This window comes from Portunus trituberculatus, chromosome 26 (genome assembly GCF_017591435.1).
Source record: "Portunus trituberculatus isolate SZX2019 chromosome 26, ASM1759143v1, whole genome shotgun sequence".
NCBI lineage: Eukaryota > Metazoa > Arthropoda > Malacostraca > Decapoda > Portunidae > Portunus > Portunus trituberculatus.
This window is the reverse complement of record NC_059280.1, coordinates 4,931,208-4,950,135: the sequence shown is the minus strand read 5'-3', so window position 1 is coordinate 4,950,135 and position 18,928 is coordinate 4,931,208. Positions and strand designations below refer to the sequence as shown.

The window sequence follows — 18,928 nt, the reverse complement described above, 5'->3', positions numbered from 1 at the left end:
AAAACACTAAAAAAATAAAATGATTATATTAAACATTAAAATACATTTAAGAAAATAAAATAAACCTAAAAACATCATGACCCTTGGCCAGGCACTCTGGTCCAAGGACCCTTGAGATATAATAGACACCGCTATCTCTACCGCGACAGCGGTAGAGATAGCGGTGTCTTAATCAGCCAAACTGGGGCACTCCACGAGTAGGTGCCGCACAGTAAGCGGCACCAGGCAGTCATCACAGTACTTGGTCAACAGGTACTTATTTGTAAGGTACGTGTGACCTATACGCAGTCGCGTCAATAAAGTCTGTAATCGGCGATCCCGGACATGGGTGTATGTCCATTGAGGGATACAGGAAGTAGTGATCTCTCCCATTTTCGAGGTTGCGACCCCCGTTAGCCATCTCCTCTGCCAAATTGCTGCAATTACCTCACGGATTAGAGGAAACACATCTCGAAACGGAACAGGGGCAGGAGATGGAGCGCGACTTGCTGCCTCTTTAGCAAGGCGGTCTGCGTGTTCATTCCCTGGAACACCAACGTGACCAGGGACCCAACAGAACCCAACACGATATCCTCGTTTAATAAGAAGATATAGCCACTCCTGGGCTGATAAAACCAAAGGATTAAGAGAGATAGTGCAGAGAGAGCAGTAAGAGCACTGCGACAGTCACTAAAAATTGTAAAAGACGAAACAGGGAGAGTAAAAATTATCTGTAAAGCTAGGACTATGGCAGACAGCTCCGCAGTAAAGACGGAGGCTACCGAAGGAAGGCTACCAGACCGATAAAAAGAAGGAAAAACCACACTAAACACAACGCCTGCATCGGATTTAGAACCATCAGTAAAAACGGGGATGTCATCAGAATGGATAAAAAGGTGTTCTAAAAACAGTGTGTGGGACAGAGCTGGCAGAAGATCCTTCTTGCCATCCATGGCAGGAGGGCATATTGAAACAACCGGAAGCTGCCAATAACCAACTCGTGGGAGCCGGAAAGAGTAGACAGGAGTGGGGTCGATGGACAAATCCAACATGAGGTTTGCCACTCGAAGGCCAAAAGGTTTAGGTAGACTCGGTCGAATGACATACGCTTGCGAACGCGAGTTCCGCAACATTGACAGACAAGGGACAGAATCGGGAAGACGGTGAATGCGAAACCAACACCGGGGCATCGAAGACTGGCGCTGGAGGTCGAGCGGCCAGAAACCAGAATCCACTAAAAGGCTAGGTATTGGAGATGTCCGAAATGCACCTGTAGCCAAGCGGACCCCAGCATGATGCACGAGTCAAGCGTGCGTAGTCGTGCATCCGTTGCGGATGAGTAGATCTCACAACCGTAATCCAGCTTGGGAAGTATGAGTGTGCGGTGAAGCAGCAGCAGCGTGTCCCTGTCCGCACCCCAAGAGGTGTGACTTAAATTCCGAAGAAGGGATAGTGCCGTCCGACAAGACGCCTTAAGAGAACGGAAATGGGGAACCCAGGTGAGACGGTTGTCAAACAAAGGCCAAGATATCGAGTCGCCTCCACACATGAGAGGCGTCTATTGGCTAGGTATAAATCGGGTCTGGATGGACACCACGACTACGACAAAATGCATGACTACGGTCTTCGAGGTGGAAAATCGAAAACCGTTCATGTTGGCCCAACTGGACACCCTATTGATCGCCAGTTGGAGCTTGCGCTCAATCAGTGACCTCCTAGCAGCAGCAAAAGAAACACATAAATCATCAACATATAAGGAGCTGTGAATGCCATCTGGGAGAGTATCAATAACACCATTTATGGCGACTGCGAATAATGTAACACTAAGAATACTTCCCTGTGGAACGCCATCATTTAGAGCAGTAGCCTCAGAGAGAACACTCCCAACTCGAACCCGTAAAAAACGTCTGGATAAAAGCTGTTGGATAAAAATAGGAAGGTGGCCACGAAGGCCAAAATTAAACAAAGACTGTAAAATGCCATGACACCAAGCCGTGTCGTAGGCCTTCTCCAGGTCAAAAAGACTGTTACTTGATGGTGGTGATTAGCGAAGGCCTCACAAATGGAAGACTCTAGGGATAAAAGAGCATCAGTAGTAGACCTCATCTTTCGGAAGCCGTACTGTACCGATGACAAGTACTTCCCCCTCTCCAAGTACCACATGAGTCTTACATTTACCATCTTTTCTAACACTTTACAAATGCAGGATGTCAAAGATATAGGACGGTAGTTCATAGCCTGGAGATTATCTTTCCCAGGCTTCGGAAATGGGAGAACCACTGCCACAGCCCAAGAAGATGGAAAGTCACCAGTATTTAAAATCATATTATAAAGATTTAATAAAAAGTTAAAAGCACGGTCAGACATGTGACGCAAAAGGAATGTCGTCTGGACCAGGAGAAGAGTCATGACACTGTGACAAAGCAGTCCGCAACTCGGAAGCAGAGAAAGGGACATTATAAGACTCCCCTCCAGCGGAAGAAAAATTTATGCCGAGAGATTCTATTCTCTGGCGGTGACGTGCGCCCGGGGCTGCAGGATGCCTCTGGGAAACACTGGCAAAGTGCTCCGCGAAGAGGTCGGCGACAGTCCTAGGGTCTGCCACCGTTCGCCCAGCAGACAACAAAACTGGTGGGGGAGGAGCAGAATACTTCCCAGCAATTCGGCGGACTTTGCTAAAGACATCCGTAAGAGGGGTGTGGGCATTAATGGAAAACACATAAGCTTTCCAAGAGGCTCTTTGTGCCTCTTTCAAAACGCGGCTAGCCTGAGCTCGGCAGCGTCGAAAAGCTTCCAGGCACTGCGGATCCCCACGATGTCGCCGGAGACGAGAGAAAGCTGCCCGTTTCGCTTTCACAGCGTTTGTGCATGTTGCATTCCACCAACGGGAACGGGACAATCCTAAGGATTGTCTGAAGCGCTGCGGAATGTAAAAAATCAGTAAAATAATCAACAGCCTCAGCACAAGTAGAAAAGTCAGCCAGCGGACGGATACAAGAGCTAAGATCTGTGAATCGAGGCCAATCTGCCTTGTCTAAAACCCAGCGTGGGGTCCGGCACTGTGGCTCAGAGTTCACAGATTATAATAAAATCGGAAAGTGGTCACTACTGTGTAAATCCGGTAGGACCAGCCAATTAAAATCAAGGAAAGAATTAGATGTACACAGAGAAAGATCGATAGCGGTAAAAGTCTCAGTAGGACTGTGAAAATGTGTAACATCCCCAGAATTTAAAACCTCCAATCCCTCATCGTCAATAAAAGACCCGATTAAAACCCCACGAGGATTACTAGCACCTTCATCCCACAATGGGTGACGGCCGTTAAAATCACCCAATAAAAGATAACCGCCAGGAGGGTAAGCAGGTCGAGTGTTGTGATGCCCAGGGCAGAGTCCCAAAAACGTAATGCAGTGCGGTGGGAGTGGAAGCGTGGGCAGTAGAGCAGGAAATGCTCAATGGTCTCAAGGATAGTCCTGCACCAAGGGCAGATGGGCAGATTACAAGTGTGCGGCGAGTGTTGTGTGTCCCACGCGGATGCGGACGATGGCGACCACTTGCAAGGGATGGGAGCAGGAGAGCTGATATTTAAGTGATCAGTAATACAAATATTTATTGAAAATTTTAAACATTACATTTTCGATTTGAAAACATATGTTTACATTTATCAGTTTCATATACTACCACATATGTCATGTAGGAAGAAAATTAAATATTTCAGGGATCTCAAGTCGAAAGTAAGCGACGACGAGTCCCTCTAGGAGGGTAAGAAAACACTACTATACTTGCCATCACCACAATCTAACTTAATGAAGCAGTATTTTCAAGCTTTCCTCTCATAGTTATCTATACTCGTTGGTCCCACCATGACGAAATGGGAAAGTTCCCAAGATATCGTACCGCACGCCGGCAGAACGCACGCCGAGCCTGCAGGGAGAGGATCTCCTCATCCAGTACAATCCCAATGGGGAAAACGCTCCGACAATCTTGATTTTCCCAAAACTTAACATAGTTTAGTATATCATTCAGTATACCTATTTTGAGGAAATGTACGTCTCTGGCAGTAGAAATTTACTAAAACATATGTATGGGAATCTCTTAGTAGTAAAAGAAGTCATTTATAAAGTGGTCGCCGACCGTGACGGACGTTCATATCCCTGCTGGTCTCTACTCTGACCGCTGTGCACAGTGAGGTGTATGACTATGGTGCATTTGTTACCACTTGTCAAATAACCAGTCCTGGTGACAAACAGCAGCTGGTTGCTTTATAGCGTCATTTTTTCTTTTTTTCTTTACTTAATTAGGAATTATATTTGGTTACATTGGTAAGAATAAAGCAGCAGCAAAACATTCCATATTTACTTAGTCCTCAAGTAAATAATTTTGTTAAATGGTGTGATGATAATTATTTGAATTTAAATGTATAAAAGACAAAGGAAATGTTAATCGATTTTCGTAAAAGGGAGAGGTGTACTCAAAATCTTGTAATTAAAGAGGAACAGGTAGAAATTGTACATGATTATAAATATTTAGCGGTGCAAATTGATGATAAAATAACTGGTGATGTAAACACAAAGAAGGTGTATGGCACAAATGTATGCAGAGAATTCATTTTCTGAGAATTTTAAGAAATTAAAAGTTGAAAATACTATTCTTGCTATGTTCTATAAGTCTGTTATTGAGTCAACTCTGTGTTTTGGTTTAACAACGCTGTATGGGTGCTTAACTGTAAAAAACAAGAAGAAACTCAAAAAGGTTGTAAGAATTGCTGATAAATTGGGTGTAAAGGCAACAACACTAGATGACCTATATTCTAGAAATGTATTGCGTACAACTAGGAAAATAATGAACGACAATACCCATCCTCTCAATGATAACTACGTGTTCTTAAGATCTGGAAAAAGATTGGGTTTGCCTTCACAAAAAACATCTATATATAAAAATTCATTCGTACCAGTTAGCATTAAATTGTATAATTATGTCCATGCAAAAACGTAAAGTTATTGCTTCCACTGTGATTTCGATTCTGATGCATGATAAATTTACAGCATGGTGTTTTTATTGTGTGTTGTACTGTATGTGTGTTGTAACTGTAACTTTGAATGATCTGGATCCACAACGAGTTTAAATTTGTATGTATTATTACAAATTGACTAAATAAAGTATATATTTATTATTATTATTATTATTATTATTATTATTATTATTATTATAAAGGCAACGTTAATGATGGAAAGTTAGGTAAGTAGAATTGATATTAGCATGAATGATAATGATAAAAGGTTTAGTATTGTTGATTCTTTTAAATGTTATCATCAGTATTGCTCACCTTGGTGTTGCTGCTATGTTCTTTATTATCTATCGTTATTACTACTACTACTACTACTACCACTACAGCTATTATTATTATTATTATTATTATTATTATTATTATTATTATTATTATTATTATTATTATTATTATTATTATTATTATTATTATTATCGTTATCATTATTATCATCCTCATCATTATTGTTGTTGGTGTTGGTGTTGGTGCTGGTAATGGTGTTGGTGGTGTTGGTGTTTGCTTTTTTGGTGTTGGTGTTGGGCGCAACTAAACCGTCCACGTCGCTCCGTAGAGCGAATGATTCGTGCGTCTGGCAGGGCAGGTCTATACTTCCCGTCTCGTCATGGTGGGACACTTACTCATGCCACAGAGGGAGAGGCACGGCTGAATTTCGGCGTGAGTTATGTTGTTCTGGACGTGTCTGATGTTATATTAGGCCTCCTATCAATAGTAGCATTTGTTCATGAATAAGTCAGGAGTACGTTGGTAGCAGGGGCGTATATTCAGGGTGCACAGGCACATGAATGTGGCACATGTGCACAAATAATGAGCAACACACACACACACACACACACACATAGAACTAGATATATGTTAGTTATGTACAGAATCCCTGTTAAGCACACCCAGTGACAGAAACCACCATACGCCCCTGGTTTGTAGGGTATTGAATACTGAAACGCATTGTGTTGTGATGAACCAACTGGTAAATTTGTAACACGTTTTCCATCCCCACAAGCGATGCCCAAACTCAAATGTAAATTCACTTCCGACTTGAAATGTCCTCCTTTTTTCATATTTTGGCGTGTTTTCAACGTCCCAGATATTTTGTGGTGACGTAATTGTTGCATATCTCATTTCATAGATTTACAGTTGTTATATTTTAGTTACAAAATTCAATATCTTTTTTTATTTCCACGTTTTCTAAATTAGTATAAATAAAACAAACAGTGAATATGAAATTAATAAGAATCATATGGTTTACTATTCTGTTCTGAGACTGTTGTTTTAATTATTTTCTTTATTTCATGTAATAAAAGTTTCCTGACCTATGCATACATTAGAACTTGTATAACTGGACCTTTACATATAATAGTTGAATAGCCCTGCTCTAGGTAATGTTGCAAGGGTTTTAACGCTGACAGATTAATAACATTTCTATATTATTGAGAGACGACACACTCTTGAGAACCGCCAGTACATTCCAAAAACTTTAAATGAAGTGACATACAGATTTTTAAGGATTTTTTTACGGTTATAATGATAGATTTACAATATTTCTACATTATTACCAGTGTACCAGTCTGTATTTCCTCCGTCTGAAATTCTCCTAGGGGGGAAATCTGGCCCAGGATAGATCTCTCCCAAGGGTAATTTTGACCAAGGATAATATTCCCCTCTCCTGGCCAATATCCCCCCCCCACTCACTCTCTCTCTCTACTACTACTACCACTACTACTACAATTACTACTACTACTACTACTACTGCTGCCGCTGTTGCTCCTGCTGCTGCTGCTGCTGCTGTTGCTGCTGCTACTAACATAAACAACAACGAGGCAAACTGGCAAATCACTCAAGCCTAACAATATAGTGATTCGAGCAAGACAGGGACTTCGATAAAAAAAGAAAAAGTCAGCAACAAAATAGTGTCAGCTGAGTGTCAGCTTACTCTGAGCAGCAGCAGCAGTTGTATCTGAAAATGGAGCAGCACACGTACCACACATACATCCAATACTTGAATAGTGGAAAGTACCCTGATGGACTAAAGGAAGAAATTCCCTTTAAAGATTTTTAGCTTCATAAGGAATCTGATATTTTGATGTTCTCTTTACAAATTTTTAAGTCTCCACTGGAAGATAGCCTTTAAACCTTGAATTTTAATGTTAAAAGAAATATATGATTAACTCTAGGGTAGTTACAGGGTTAGGAACATTGCCTTTCGACGGCTGTTGGCTGGAGGCGACTAATGGGATAAAAGGAAAAGAGTGCCCGAGATTACCCAACTGCATGTCTGTGTGTGTTATCAGGAAAGAGTTTTTCAGCGTCACAGCGGTAAGTGCCCCCCCAGATGTGGGGGGAGGGCTTGCGTCCCCCTGTGACCTGGCGAGCTAGGCTAGAGGGGGCTTAGGCCCCTTCTCTGCCCTTTCGAGGGGGAGAGGGCTAACCATGCTAGTACGGTCGCCAGTGAGGGGCCAGACTAAGTGGTTCCTACGTAAGCTGCCAGTGGACCAGCGGAGCCACCCGCTGGAGGGATCGCCCAATAGGGGCCGTCCTGTGCTGGATGGTTGGGTGTCCAGGCTCGGATGTTTTGGGAGGGGAGGTCTTAGCTCTGCCATGGACAAACTTTCGTATCATGTGGGACCTTTTTAAAACGACTGGTCCGCATGGGGACGAGGTACCCGTCCACGGCAGCCAGCACTCCTCCCATTGTAGTCCCAGTAGGTGGTTTCCTTGCCCCTGGAGCTAATTTTTGTGTAACTTTTATATGGGAAAACACAAAAAAATTTCAGGTTCTTGTGAGGTGGCTAACCTGGCCCGCGAGACGTCATCTTCAGGTCTGATTAGGAAGGAGGATTCCCCTCCACAAGGGCCTCCCATACCAGTCTCCTGTTCTGGGAGTTCTTCTGAGGGACGCTTTTCTGCTGCATATGACTCCCTTTTGATGGTTAATGATGTTAATCCATCATTTTACTATCACGCCTTGCACTCACTTCTCAAAACGTATGGTACGGTTGTTCGCATTCGACTGGTTTATGATAAGGACTTTCCTTCTAACCGCTGTGATGAAGCCTGTTTGGCTTTTGAACATGTAGCATCTCTGCCCCTTGCCGGCTCTGGCTTTAGAACTGAATTTCTCTAGTCACGCAATATTTCAGACAGTGACATGGATTACATCCCAAATGTTTTTGAAAGCTATTTAGAGAACTCAGTTTCAGAAGTTCGCTACATCCCGCCTCCACGTTGGTTTGTGGCTTACTACAGAAATGGGCACGGGAATTTCATCCATGCTTCCCGGTACCTGTCCAAAGAGACCGGCACGATTCCTGAGGGAAACCTCAAAAAGTATAAGGGGGTGCTATTGCGAGCTAAAGATATCACGCAGGCAAGGATGTTGCAACATCTACCATGTCCTTCTGACAGCATGTTTGAGACTATTAAGGCACATCCCACCTTTAATTACAGTAAAGGTTGTGTGTACAGTCAGGATCTTTATGAATTTCCTGAGAGGAAATACACGCAATGTGTCCTAGCTCAGTCCAAAAGGATACTAAGATGAGGAACTCCTCCAACATGGTCCTTCTCACCTTTTTTGGTTCCACCCTCCCTGACCGTGTTAATATCGGTCCTATCAATCTTAGGGTGAGGCGTTTTATTTCCCGTCCTCTTCAATGTTTCTCGTGCTACGGCTACGGTCATGGCAAAAGCTCCTGCAAGGAAGCTTCTCGATGCGGTAATTGCTCAGCACTAGACTCACATTCTGAGGAGCATTGCAATGCTGCAGCTTATTGTTTCCATTGCCGTGATGCTCACCAGGTACGTTCCAGGCAATGCCCTAGGTATCGCCTGGAGCAGGACATTCTACAGCTTGCTAACACTCAGTTCATCAGCCTTGGTAGGGCCCGTCGTGAACTCCTGTACCGCCAGAAGGCCTATACTTCATTGGCCGCACGCTCTTCAGCTGAGTCTGCCGGTCCAAAGACAACTCCTGCTACCTCTCGCTCTGTTGGGGTGGGTGGTCCTGTTCATCTGGCTAATAGGTTTGCCCTTTTGTCCGAAGACTCAGTTGAGTCATCTGTAAGAAGTGACGGGAATAATCCGGATATGACCAACGTAACCCATGTAGTGGATGTCCATTTGCCCCCTGCATCGCCTAAGCCTTTGAAGGGACTGACCAAACAGCACCGCGGCTCTGCGGAGTCAATAGATTTAGTTCAGCATAAGCAATCTAAGGTTTCTCCCGGTGCACATGATCGTGAGTCCTCCAGGGACCGCTCTGCAATGGTAGCTCCAGTAGTTTCTGTTCAGCCCCCTGTGACGCCCTCTGTCTCAGATCGGGCTTCTTGTGATGAGGACGGTCTTAGCATGGAGACGTCCGATGATATTGTCACAGCCGTCCCTCGTGGACCCGCTGTGTCAAAAAGTGCAGTCCAGCCTGACCCTCGTCCTCCGATGACCGGTAGGAGTGATGATGGTTCGCATCACTCACCGGTATGCCGAAAGGCTGCATATCAACGACCAGGCACATCTCAACTCCGGTGTCTTCTCATCGGTTGATTATTTCTAGTCAGGTGAGTCACGGGTAGCCCCTTCAAAAGGCTCGCCCGTCCATGGCACCTACAGTGGAACTGTAGAGGCCTTCTCGCCTCGTGGGGGGAATTCCGAGCTTTATTGTCGGAGTTCTCTCCAGTCTGTGTAGCTCTACAAGAGATTATGCTAGGTGATAGTCCTTTTTCTACTCCTCCTGGCTATCGTGCCTTTTTTAGCACTCCTTTCCCTGACCAGGGCCACCACGGTGGCACAGCTATTCTAGTCCGTCAGGATATACCTGTTGTCCCTTACAACAACTCTCCCTTCAGGTGGTTGCTGTTAAGGTCTTTATGGGACAATCCTACACCATTTGCAGTTTATATCTCCCTCCTGGGCTTCCTGTCTCCAGGGGTGAGCTAGTAATCCCCGTGGGATTTTAATCGGTTCTTTTATTGAGGATGAGGGATTGGAGATTTTAAATTCTGGGGATGTTACACATTTCCACAGTCCTACTAGGACTTTTACAGCTATCGATCTTTCTCTGTGTACATCTAATTCTTTCCTTGATTTTACTTCGCGGGTTCTACCGGACTTACACGGTAGTGACCACTTTCCGATTTTATTAGAATCTGTGAACACTGAGTCGCAGACCCGGCCCCCACGCTGGGTTTTAGACAAGACAGATTGGCCGTGATTCACAGACCTTACCTCTTTTATCCGTCCGCTGGCTGACTTTTCTACTTGTGCTGAGGCTGTTGATTATTTTACTGATTTTTTACATTCAGCAGCGCTTCAGACAATCCCTAGGACGTCCAGTCGCTTTACTAAGCGTCCCGTCCCTTGGTGGAACGCAACATGCAGAAACGCTGTGAAAGAGAAACGGGCAGCTTTCTCTCGTCTCCGGCGACATCGTGGGGACCCGCAGTGTCTGGACGCTTTTCGATGCTGCCGAGCTCGAGCCCGCCGCGTTTTGAAAGAGGCACAAAGAGCCTCTTGGAAAGTTTATGTCTCTTCCATTAACGCCCGGACCCCCGGATGTCTTTAACAAAGTCCGCCGAATATCTGGGAAGTATTCTGCTCCTCCCCCACCAGTTTTGTTGTCTGCTGGGCGAACGGTGGCAGACCCTAAGACTGTCGCCGACCTCTTCGCGGAGCACTTTGCCAGTGTTTCCCGGAAGGATCCTGCAGCCCCAGGCGCACGTCACCGCCAGAGAATGGAATCTCTCGGCATAAATTTTTCTTCCACTGGATGGGAGTCCTATAATGTCCTCTTCTCTGCCTCCGAGTTGCGGACTGCTTTGTCCCAGTGTCATGACTCTTCTCCTGGTCCAGACGACATTCCTTATGCCTTTTTGCGTCACATGTCTGACCGTGCTTTTAACTTTTATTAAATCTTTATAATATGATTTGGCATACCGGTGACTTTCCTTCTTGGGCTGTGGCAGTGGTTCTCCCATTTCCGAAGCCTGGGAAAGATCATCTCCAGGCTACGAACTACCGTCCTATATCTTTGACATCCTGTATTTGTAAAGTGTTAGAAAAGATGGTAAATGTAAGACTCATGTGGTACTTGGAGAGGGGGAACTACTTGTCATCGGTACAGTATGGTTTCCGAAAGATGAGGTCTACTACTGATGCTCTTTTATCCCTGGAGTCTTCTATTTGTGAGGCTTTTGCTAATCACCACCACCAGGTAACCGTTTTTTTTTTTTACCTGGAGAAGGCCTACGACACAGCTTGGTGTCATGGCATTTTACGTTCCTTGTTTAATTTTGGCCTCCGTGGCCACCTTCCTATTTTTATTCAGCAGTTTTATCTAGACGTCTTTTACGGGTTCGAGTGGGGAGTGTTCTCTCCAATGCTACTGCTCTAAATGACGGTGTCCCACAGGGAAGTATTCTTAGTGTTACGATATTCGCAGTTGCAATAAATGGTGTTATAGATACTCTACCGGATGGCGTTCACAGCTCCTTATATGTGGACGACTTGTGCATCTCTTTTGCTGCCGCTAGGATGTCACTGATTGAGCGCAAGCTCCAACTGGCTATCAATAAGGTGTCCGGTTGGGCCAACATGAACGGTTTTCGATTCTCCACCTCGAAGACCGTAGCCGTGCATTTTTGTCGAAACCGTGGTGTACATCCAGACCCTTATTTATATTTAGCCAATAGACGCCTCTCATGTGTGGAGGCGACTCGATATCTTGGCCTATTGTTTGACAACCGTCTTACTTGGGTTCCCCATTTGTTCTCTTAAAGCGTCTTGCAGGACGGCACTATCCCTTCTTCGGGTTTTAAGTCACACCTCTTGGCTAGGTGCGCGCGCATATACTTGCTAGTTTTGTGGTGATGCTCCGCTTTTCACGCATATTATTGCATGAAAAAAGGCTCTCACTGACTTCTCAGTGAGCACAGTAGTGTATGAATGTCCTGTGATGAAAAAAAACAAGAACATTTATGGAAAGTGTTGCCGCTAGATAGAAAATAAGTGAAAAGGAGTGGAAGACTTCTAGATGGCGGAGAAATATGCCATTTCAGCATTATTACCTTCGTCCTGTTATAAGTGTAGCTCTGATTTTGGAGACCCAGTAAAATTCATTAAATGTTGTCTGTGTAACCGGTCGGCTCATACGAAATGTGTGAATCTGGCAGGGATTAAATCTGAAAATATCTGCAACGTGAGGTATCTGTGCGATGTTTGCTTCATTGAGTGTCGGCTCTGAAGAAATTCATCAATGATGCTGAGGAATTTAAGTCTGATTTGAAGAGCATTACTGCTAAAGCTGACAAGATGATGGAAATAGTTGATAATAAGATGGCAAGAATGGAAGAGATAAGTATCAAGGTCGATGAGGCAACAGAAGGCTTGGCGGGACTTGCTGAGTCTCTGAATTCTGCTGATTCGGAAAATTCCACGCCTTGGCAGGATGTGAAGAGGAAGAGGAGGATGAAAAAGAACCTGCTTGTTGTAGGGGTAACTCAGGATTCTGAAGCAAATCTGAAGAATGAAGTTTCTCATGCTTTGGATGGAATGCAAATTAATGATACAAAGTTTGCTAATGATGGCAAAACAATAGTGATGAATTTTGCCGATGAGTCTGAGAAATGAGGCAGCCCAGAAACTGGAGAATGTTGAAAAGTTGACAACTAAATCTGTTCAGAAAATTAAACCCTAGATAATGCTATGTAATGTCCATAAGGAAGAGACTAAGGAGGGTATCATTGATACAATCATTGCAAGAAATGACAACCTTCAAGCAGTTCCTGATATCAAGTCAAAGATTGAGAATATTTTTTGCAAACCAGCAGCAGGGGGCACAGTTCATTACATCATGATATGTGATCCAATCATAAGACAGCTGTTACATCAGCATCAGGACAAGAGTGGGGAGTTTACCAGGTTCGTGACAGGTATCATGCACTTATCTGTTACCATTGTCAAAGGTATGGTCATACTGAGGCAAACTGAAATGCCAAGAAAAATGGTGAGCATCCCGTTTGCTTTAGGCCCCCCACACACGAAGCGATTTTAGAAGCGCGACTTGAAAAGCGCGACTCCAAAGTCAATGCAAGTCTATTGGAGCCTTCAGACGTGGTCGCGACTCGCTAGGTTGGAAGCGCGACTTGAGATATCCCTTGGTGAAGCGCGATTCCCGAGCGACTCGAGTTACATATGTTACTATGAAGCCCCACATACGAGGCGACAGCTTCCCGTGATTTCATCACTACTTGCATCTCATTGCTTGGTCGGGGTGAGATTAGAGCCAATGAGCGATCAGGCAGAGTTTTCCTCCACGTGGAGTCCGAGCGCGGGGCAGCTGGGAGGGAGAGAGTGCGGGGTAACTGGTAACATCCGGCTTGGAGGAGTGCATCACAACCACGCATAGCAAGATGAGTGACCAGGGATCTGCTGACCGCTTTGATACCGAATTATTAATAGATGAAATAGAAATAACTTCGTGCGTCATTGGTGGGTGTTATGGCCAATGAGAGGGCAGTCCACGTGGGTACAATAGCGGGGATGGGGGATATGGCGGGGGAGGGGGTATGCTGTCGCTACACCAGTCGCTGCGTGTGTGGGGTCAACCCAGAATCGCGCTTCTCAAGTCGCGCTTCGTCTGTGGGGGGCCATAAATGTGCAGGCAACCACAAGTCAAAGGATTGCACATCTACAGAGAAGAAATGCATAAACTGTGTGAGGTTTAAGAAACAGAATACTGACCACTCAGCGAATAATAGTTGTTTTCCTTTGTTGGAAAGTGAGATTGACAAAATCAGAAATATTACAGATCATGACATCTAATGTTGTGAGCTCTATGTTGAAATGTGGTTTATCAAATGTCCAGTCAGTTGGAAACAAGACAATAGAAATCAGAACTTTAATTAATGATGAGAATCTGGATATTCTTGCTTTGACTGAAACATGGCTGAGTGAATATGATACATCGAAAATTAAAGAAATGACCCCTGACACTCACATTTGTGCACATAGCACATACCAAGGAACACGATGCAGACCCATACAGACTACATGAGCCAAGAAATAACCTTGACATGGGATGTCGAGTATTTGCGAGATGTGCACCAAGGATTTACAATAAACTGCCAAGTGATATTAAAGGTTGTGCGAGGATCGATATCTTCAAAAAGAAATTGAAGACATATTTGTTCAAGAAAGTTTATGATTTTAACGGCATGGAAATCAAAGACAATTATAGATAATTATAGATGCTAGTTGCTTTTGAGGGAGGCTCTGCTGAGCGCTGCCTCGCAGTGGAGCAGAGCCTTGAACAAACACCCCAAGTAACATGTAAGTAACAAGTAACCTCTTGGGGTGCGGACAGGGACACTCTGCTGCTTCTTCACAGAACACTTATACTTCCCAAGCTGGAACACGGCTGTGAGATCTGCTCATCCGCAACGGATGCACGGCTACGCACGCTTGACTCCGTGCTGGGGTCCGCTTGGCTACGGATGCATTTCGGACATCTCCAATACCTAGTCTATTAGTGGATGTTGGTTTCTAGCCGCTCGACCTCCGGCGCCAGTCTTCGATGGTCCGGTGTTGGTTTCGCACCCACCGTCTTTCTCATTCTGTCCCCTGTCTGTCAATATTGCGGGACTCGCGTTCGCAGGCGTATGTCACTCGACCTAGTCTCCCTAAACCTTTTGGCCTTCCGGCTCCCACAAGTTGGTTATTGGCAGTTTCCTGTTGTGTCATTATGCCTTCCTACCATTGATGGCAATAAGGATTTTCCACCAGCTCTGTGCCACTCACGGTTTTTAGAACACTTTTTTACTCATTCTGATGATATTCCCGGTTTTACTGATGATTCCAAATCCGACGCTGGCGTTGGGTTTAGTGTGGTTTTCCCCTCTTTTTATCGGTCTGGCAGTCTTCCTTCAGTGGCATCCGATTTTACTGCGGAGCTGTCTGCCATAGTCCTAGCTGTACAGATCATTTTTACTCTCCCGGTTTCGTCTTTTACAATTTTTAGTGACTCGCAGTGCTCTTACTGCTCTCTCTTCTTTTATTTCCCTTCACCCATTGGTTTTATCAGCCCTGGAGTGGCTCTATCTACTCACCAGAAGAGGATATCGTGTTGGGTTCTGTTGGGTCCCTGGTCACATAGGTGTTCCCGGGAATGAACATGCAGATCGCCTCGCTAAAGAGGCAGCAAGTCGCGCTCCATCTCCTGCCCCTGTTCCGTTTCGAGATGTATTTCACTCTATTCGTGTGGTGGTTGCAGCATCATGGCAGAGGAGATGGCTAACGGGGGTCACAAACTCGAAAATGGGAGAGATCAATACTTCCACTATCTCTCAGTGGACAAACTCCCATGTCCGGGATCGCCGTGCACAGACTTTATTGGCGCGACTGCGCATAGATCACACATACCTTACACAAAGTTATCTGTTGACCAGGAACCCACAACCTTTCTGTGATGACTGCCTGGTGCCACTTACGGTTCGGCACCTGATTGTCGAGTGCCCCAGTTTGACTGACTTAAGACACCGCTACCTCTACCGCTGTCGCGGTAGAGATAGCGGTGTCTATTATATCTCAAAGGTCCTTGGACCAGAGTGCCTGGCCCAGGGCCATGACGTTTTTTAGTTTTTGGAAGAAGCTGGCCTTCTCCCAAAGCTGTGAATTTTATTTTATTTTATTTCATTTTATTGTTCTATTTAGTATTAATTTTATACTATTTTTAGTTTTTTGCCCTTTTACCTTATTGTTTTTAATTAATTTTAATTATTTCTTTTTTTATATATACACGTTAGTTTAATCTCTTTTATTGTAGCGGCGCCATATGATCGTCGTTGTTGCGGCGCCATAAACTAAAATCCAATCCACAGCGGCAAGTGAGCGGCACTCAACTTCACCCAGGCGCCGCGTGGCATGGTAGGTAGGCAAGGAGGGACACTCCTACACTGTCAAATGCCAGTCAGTAAACATAGCATACGTGGGCCTTCGACTTATAAAAGTAAGTAGGGTATTGTTGCAAAGGCAGTTATGCAACAATATTATGAACTTACTCGAACTTTTAATCTTCACTAATCACTGTATTCGCTACGTTACGCTGTTTTGTGTACGGATTGTCCCTGCGGTGGACCTGCCTCTCAGACATACAAAACGTCTCCTTCCCCACCTTTACTCTTGTCTCCCCTTTCCTTTGTCCATAGTGCCATATGACCTATGCTGTGCTGTCACATTTAAATATGTCAAAAAGCATTACAATACAATATGTACACTATGCCCTTGGTGACTTGAAAACGGTGGTATGATTTTTTATTGTGAGAGGGGGAAAAATGGCCAAAAGGGGGGAAATGCATCCTAGGTCTCTAATCCCGCCCCTCCTTGGGGAAAAAAAAACAGCCCAAACCAATTTTCTCGGGGAGGAAATTTAACCTAGACTACTTTTCCTGGAGGGAACTACAGTGAGTCCACTACTTTCCAAAGGCTCTACTTGATGTGACACACGGGTTTTTAGACTGTTTTCTCGGGTTTTCAGACTGTTTTCTCATTATAGGAAGAAGGTATAGACACTTACCTCAACTTTTTCTTCATTAACTTCTGCAACATTCGCACTGCAAAATCGAATTTTCAATCTGTAGAAAACCACTTCTAATTTACTCAACCTCATCTTCTTTTCCTCACCTAAACACACTGCCTGAGGCAACTGTTCTCTCTTACTTTCTGTGTTCTAATTTTCTTCTTTGTGCGCAACGACTTAAATTGCTCTCGTGCCAACGCTCTTGAATCTTTCGAGTTTTCCACCGTCTGACTTCGACTCAATAGTCACTCTCTAACTAAATTTATCTATGTTGTCTATTTCTCCATTAACTCCTCTTATTGTAGTAATTTTTTTTACTATTTAACTTTGAAAGTAGAGCACATTCTATCCCTCTATCCTTTCGCAGAGATCTGATCCAAAACCCTACTATTGTTCCTGACCGTCTTGGAGATGAGCCTAACAATCTTGTCCTTTTTATACCTCAAATCTGCCTGCTTATGCTGTTATCCTATCTTCTCCGTTATGTTCCTCCGATCATAATCTCATTCTGTATCTTGCCCTATTTCTCCAATTCCTACTCAAGATCCCTCAAGGCGGAGATGACTCTGGTTCTTTTGCCTCTGCCAGTTGGGTGAATCTGAGGAGGTATTATGCTGATTTTCCTTGGAATGATTACTGTTTTCGTGTCAGACACCCGTCTCTGTGTGCTGAAAGCATAACGGAGGTGATAATGTCTAGCATGGAGGCGTAAAAGGTAACTGAGCCTTCCATTGCCTGAATCTTGAGCACTTCATATTTCTGCCAGGAATCATGCCAAACACTCCTTCATAAATAGAAAATGTCAAAATCTCTCAAACTCAAAATCCCTTCGAGACTTCTGGCATCTGACCTAAAAACATCTCCAATAACTTTACTTTTTATCTTCCCTCCTTTATTTCATCCTGATGGCACCACTGCTATCACATATGTCTCTAAAGCTTAACTCATCTTTCAAACCTTTGGTAACAACTCCACCTTAAATGATACTGGGCTTGTCCCTGTCTCTCCTCCTCCTGACTATTTCATGCCTGCAATTTAAAGTTATTCTTAACGATGTTTTCCATACCCTCTCTTGACTAAACCCTCCAAAGGCTTATGGACATGATGGGGTCCCTCTTTTTCTCAAAAACTGTGCATCCGTGTTTGTACCTTGCCTGGACAAATGATTTCAAGTATGTCAATCGACTTCCACCTTCCCTTCATTCTGGAAGTCTACCTGTTATCAGCCTGTTCCTAAAATAGGTGACCGTTCTACTCCCGCCGTGGTACAGTGGAACCATGCTTGCTTAGGGGTCCCAGGGGTCTCCAAGCGCACGGGTTAGAATCTTGTCCACGGTCCGAGTGTAGGTTGGGCTTTCTCACTTGGGGCAACGGTTTCCTAGCGGGTGGGCTTTGAGATAAGAGGTACCCCCAAAAAGTATCCCCTTTAGCCCATGAATTCCCGTGAAAACCCCACATGGTATTAAACAAAAAAAAAAAAAAGAAACTTCCGTCATATAGCTTCAATCTCTTGCTTGTCTAAAGTTTTCTACTCTATCTTCGATAGGAAGATTCTTAAACGTCTGTCACTTCACAATTTTCTATCTCATCGCCGGTATGGCTTCCATCAAGGTCGCTCTACTGGTCTTTTCCTGGTCTTCTGGCTTTTTCTTCCGAATCTTTGTTATCCTCTTTTAAAGATTCCGGTGAAACTTTTCCTGTCGCATTAGATATATCAAAAGCTTTTGATAGAGTCTGGCATAAAGCTTTGATTTCTAAACTGCCCTCCTACGGTTTCTATCCTTCTCTCTGTAACTTTATCTCAAGTTTCCTTTCTGACCATTCTATTGATGCTGTGGTAGACGTCCACTGTTCTTCTCCTAAATCTATTAATAGTGGTGTTCCTCAGGGTTCAGTCCTATCACCCACTCTCTTTCTATTATTCATTAATGATCTTAAGCAAACTTCTTGCCCTATCCATTCGTACGCTGATGATACCACCCTACATCTTTCCACGCCCTTTCAGGAATTCAACAGATCACGCAGTGACGCCACAGAACGTCTGACTTCTGATCTTTCTAAAATTTATTGGGACGGAGAAAACGTAGTATTGCTTATTGCCTCAAAACTCAATTCCTCAACCTTTCAAATCGACACAACCTTCCAGACAACTCTCCCCTCTTTTTCAATGGCAGCCAGCTATCCTATCTTCTATACTGTGTATCCTCGGTCTGTCCTTTACTCATAATTCAAACTGGAAACTTCATATCTCATCTCTTGCTAAAAATTTTCTATGATGTTAGGCGTTCTGAGGCGTCTCCGCTAGTTTTTCTCACACCTCC

The 18,928-nt window shown here is 44.3% G+C and overlaps 1 long non-coding RNA gene across 1 annotated transcript in view; it reads left to right on the top strand.

Annotated features, from left to right (window-relative positions):
* The first annotated feature begins 222 nt into the window (after nt 1-222).
* LOC123509099 overlaps nt 223-18,928 on the top strand; it is a 22,862-nt gene continuing 4,156 nt past the window's right edge. Inside the window, exon 1 of the long non-coding RNA XR_006676122.1 lies at nt 223-267. This is a non-coding gene — a long non-coding RNA (uncharacterized LOC123509099). The remainder of the gene's footprint in view (nt 268-18,928) is intronic.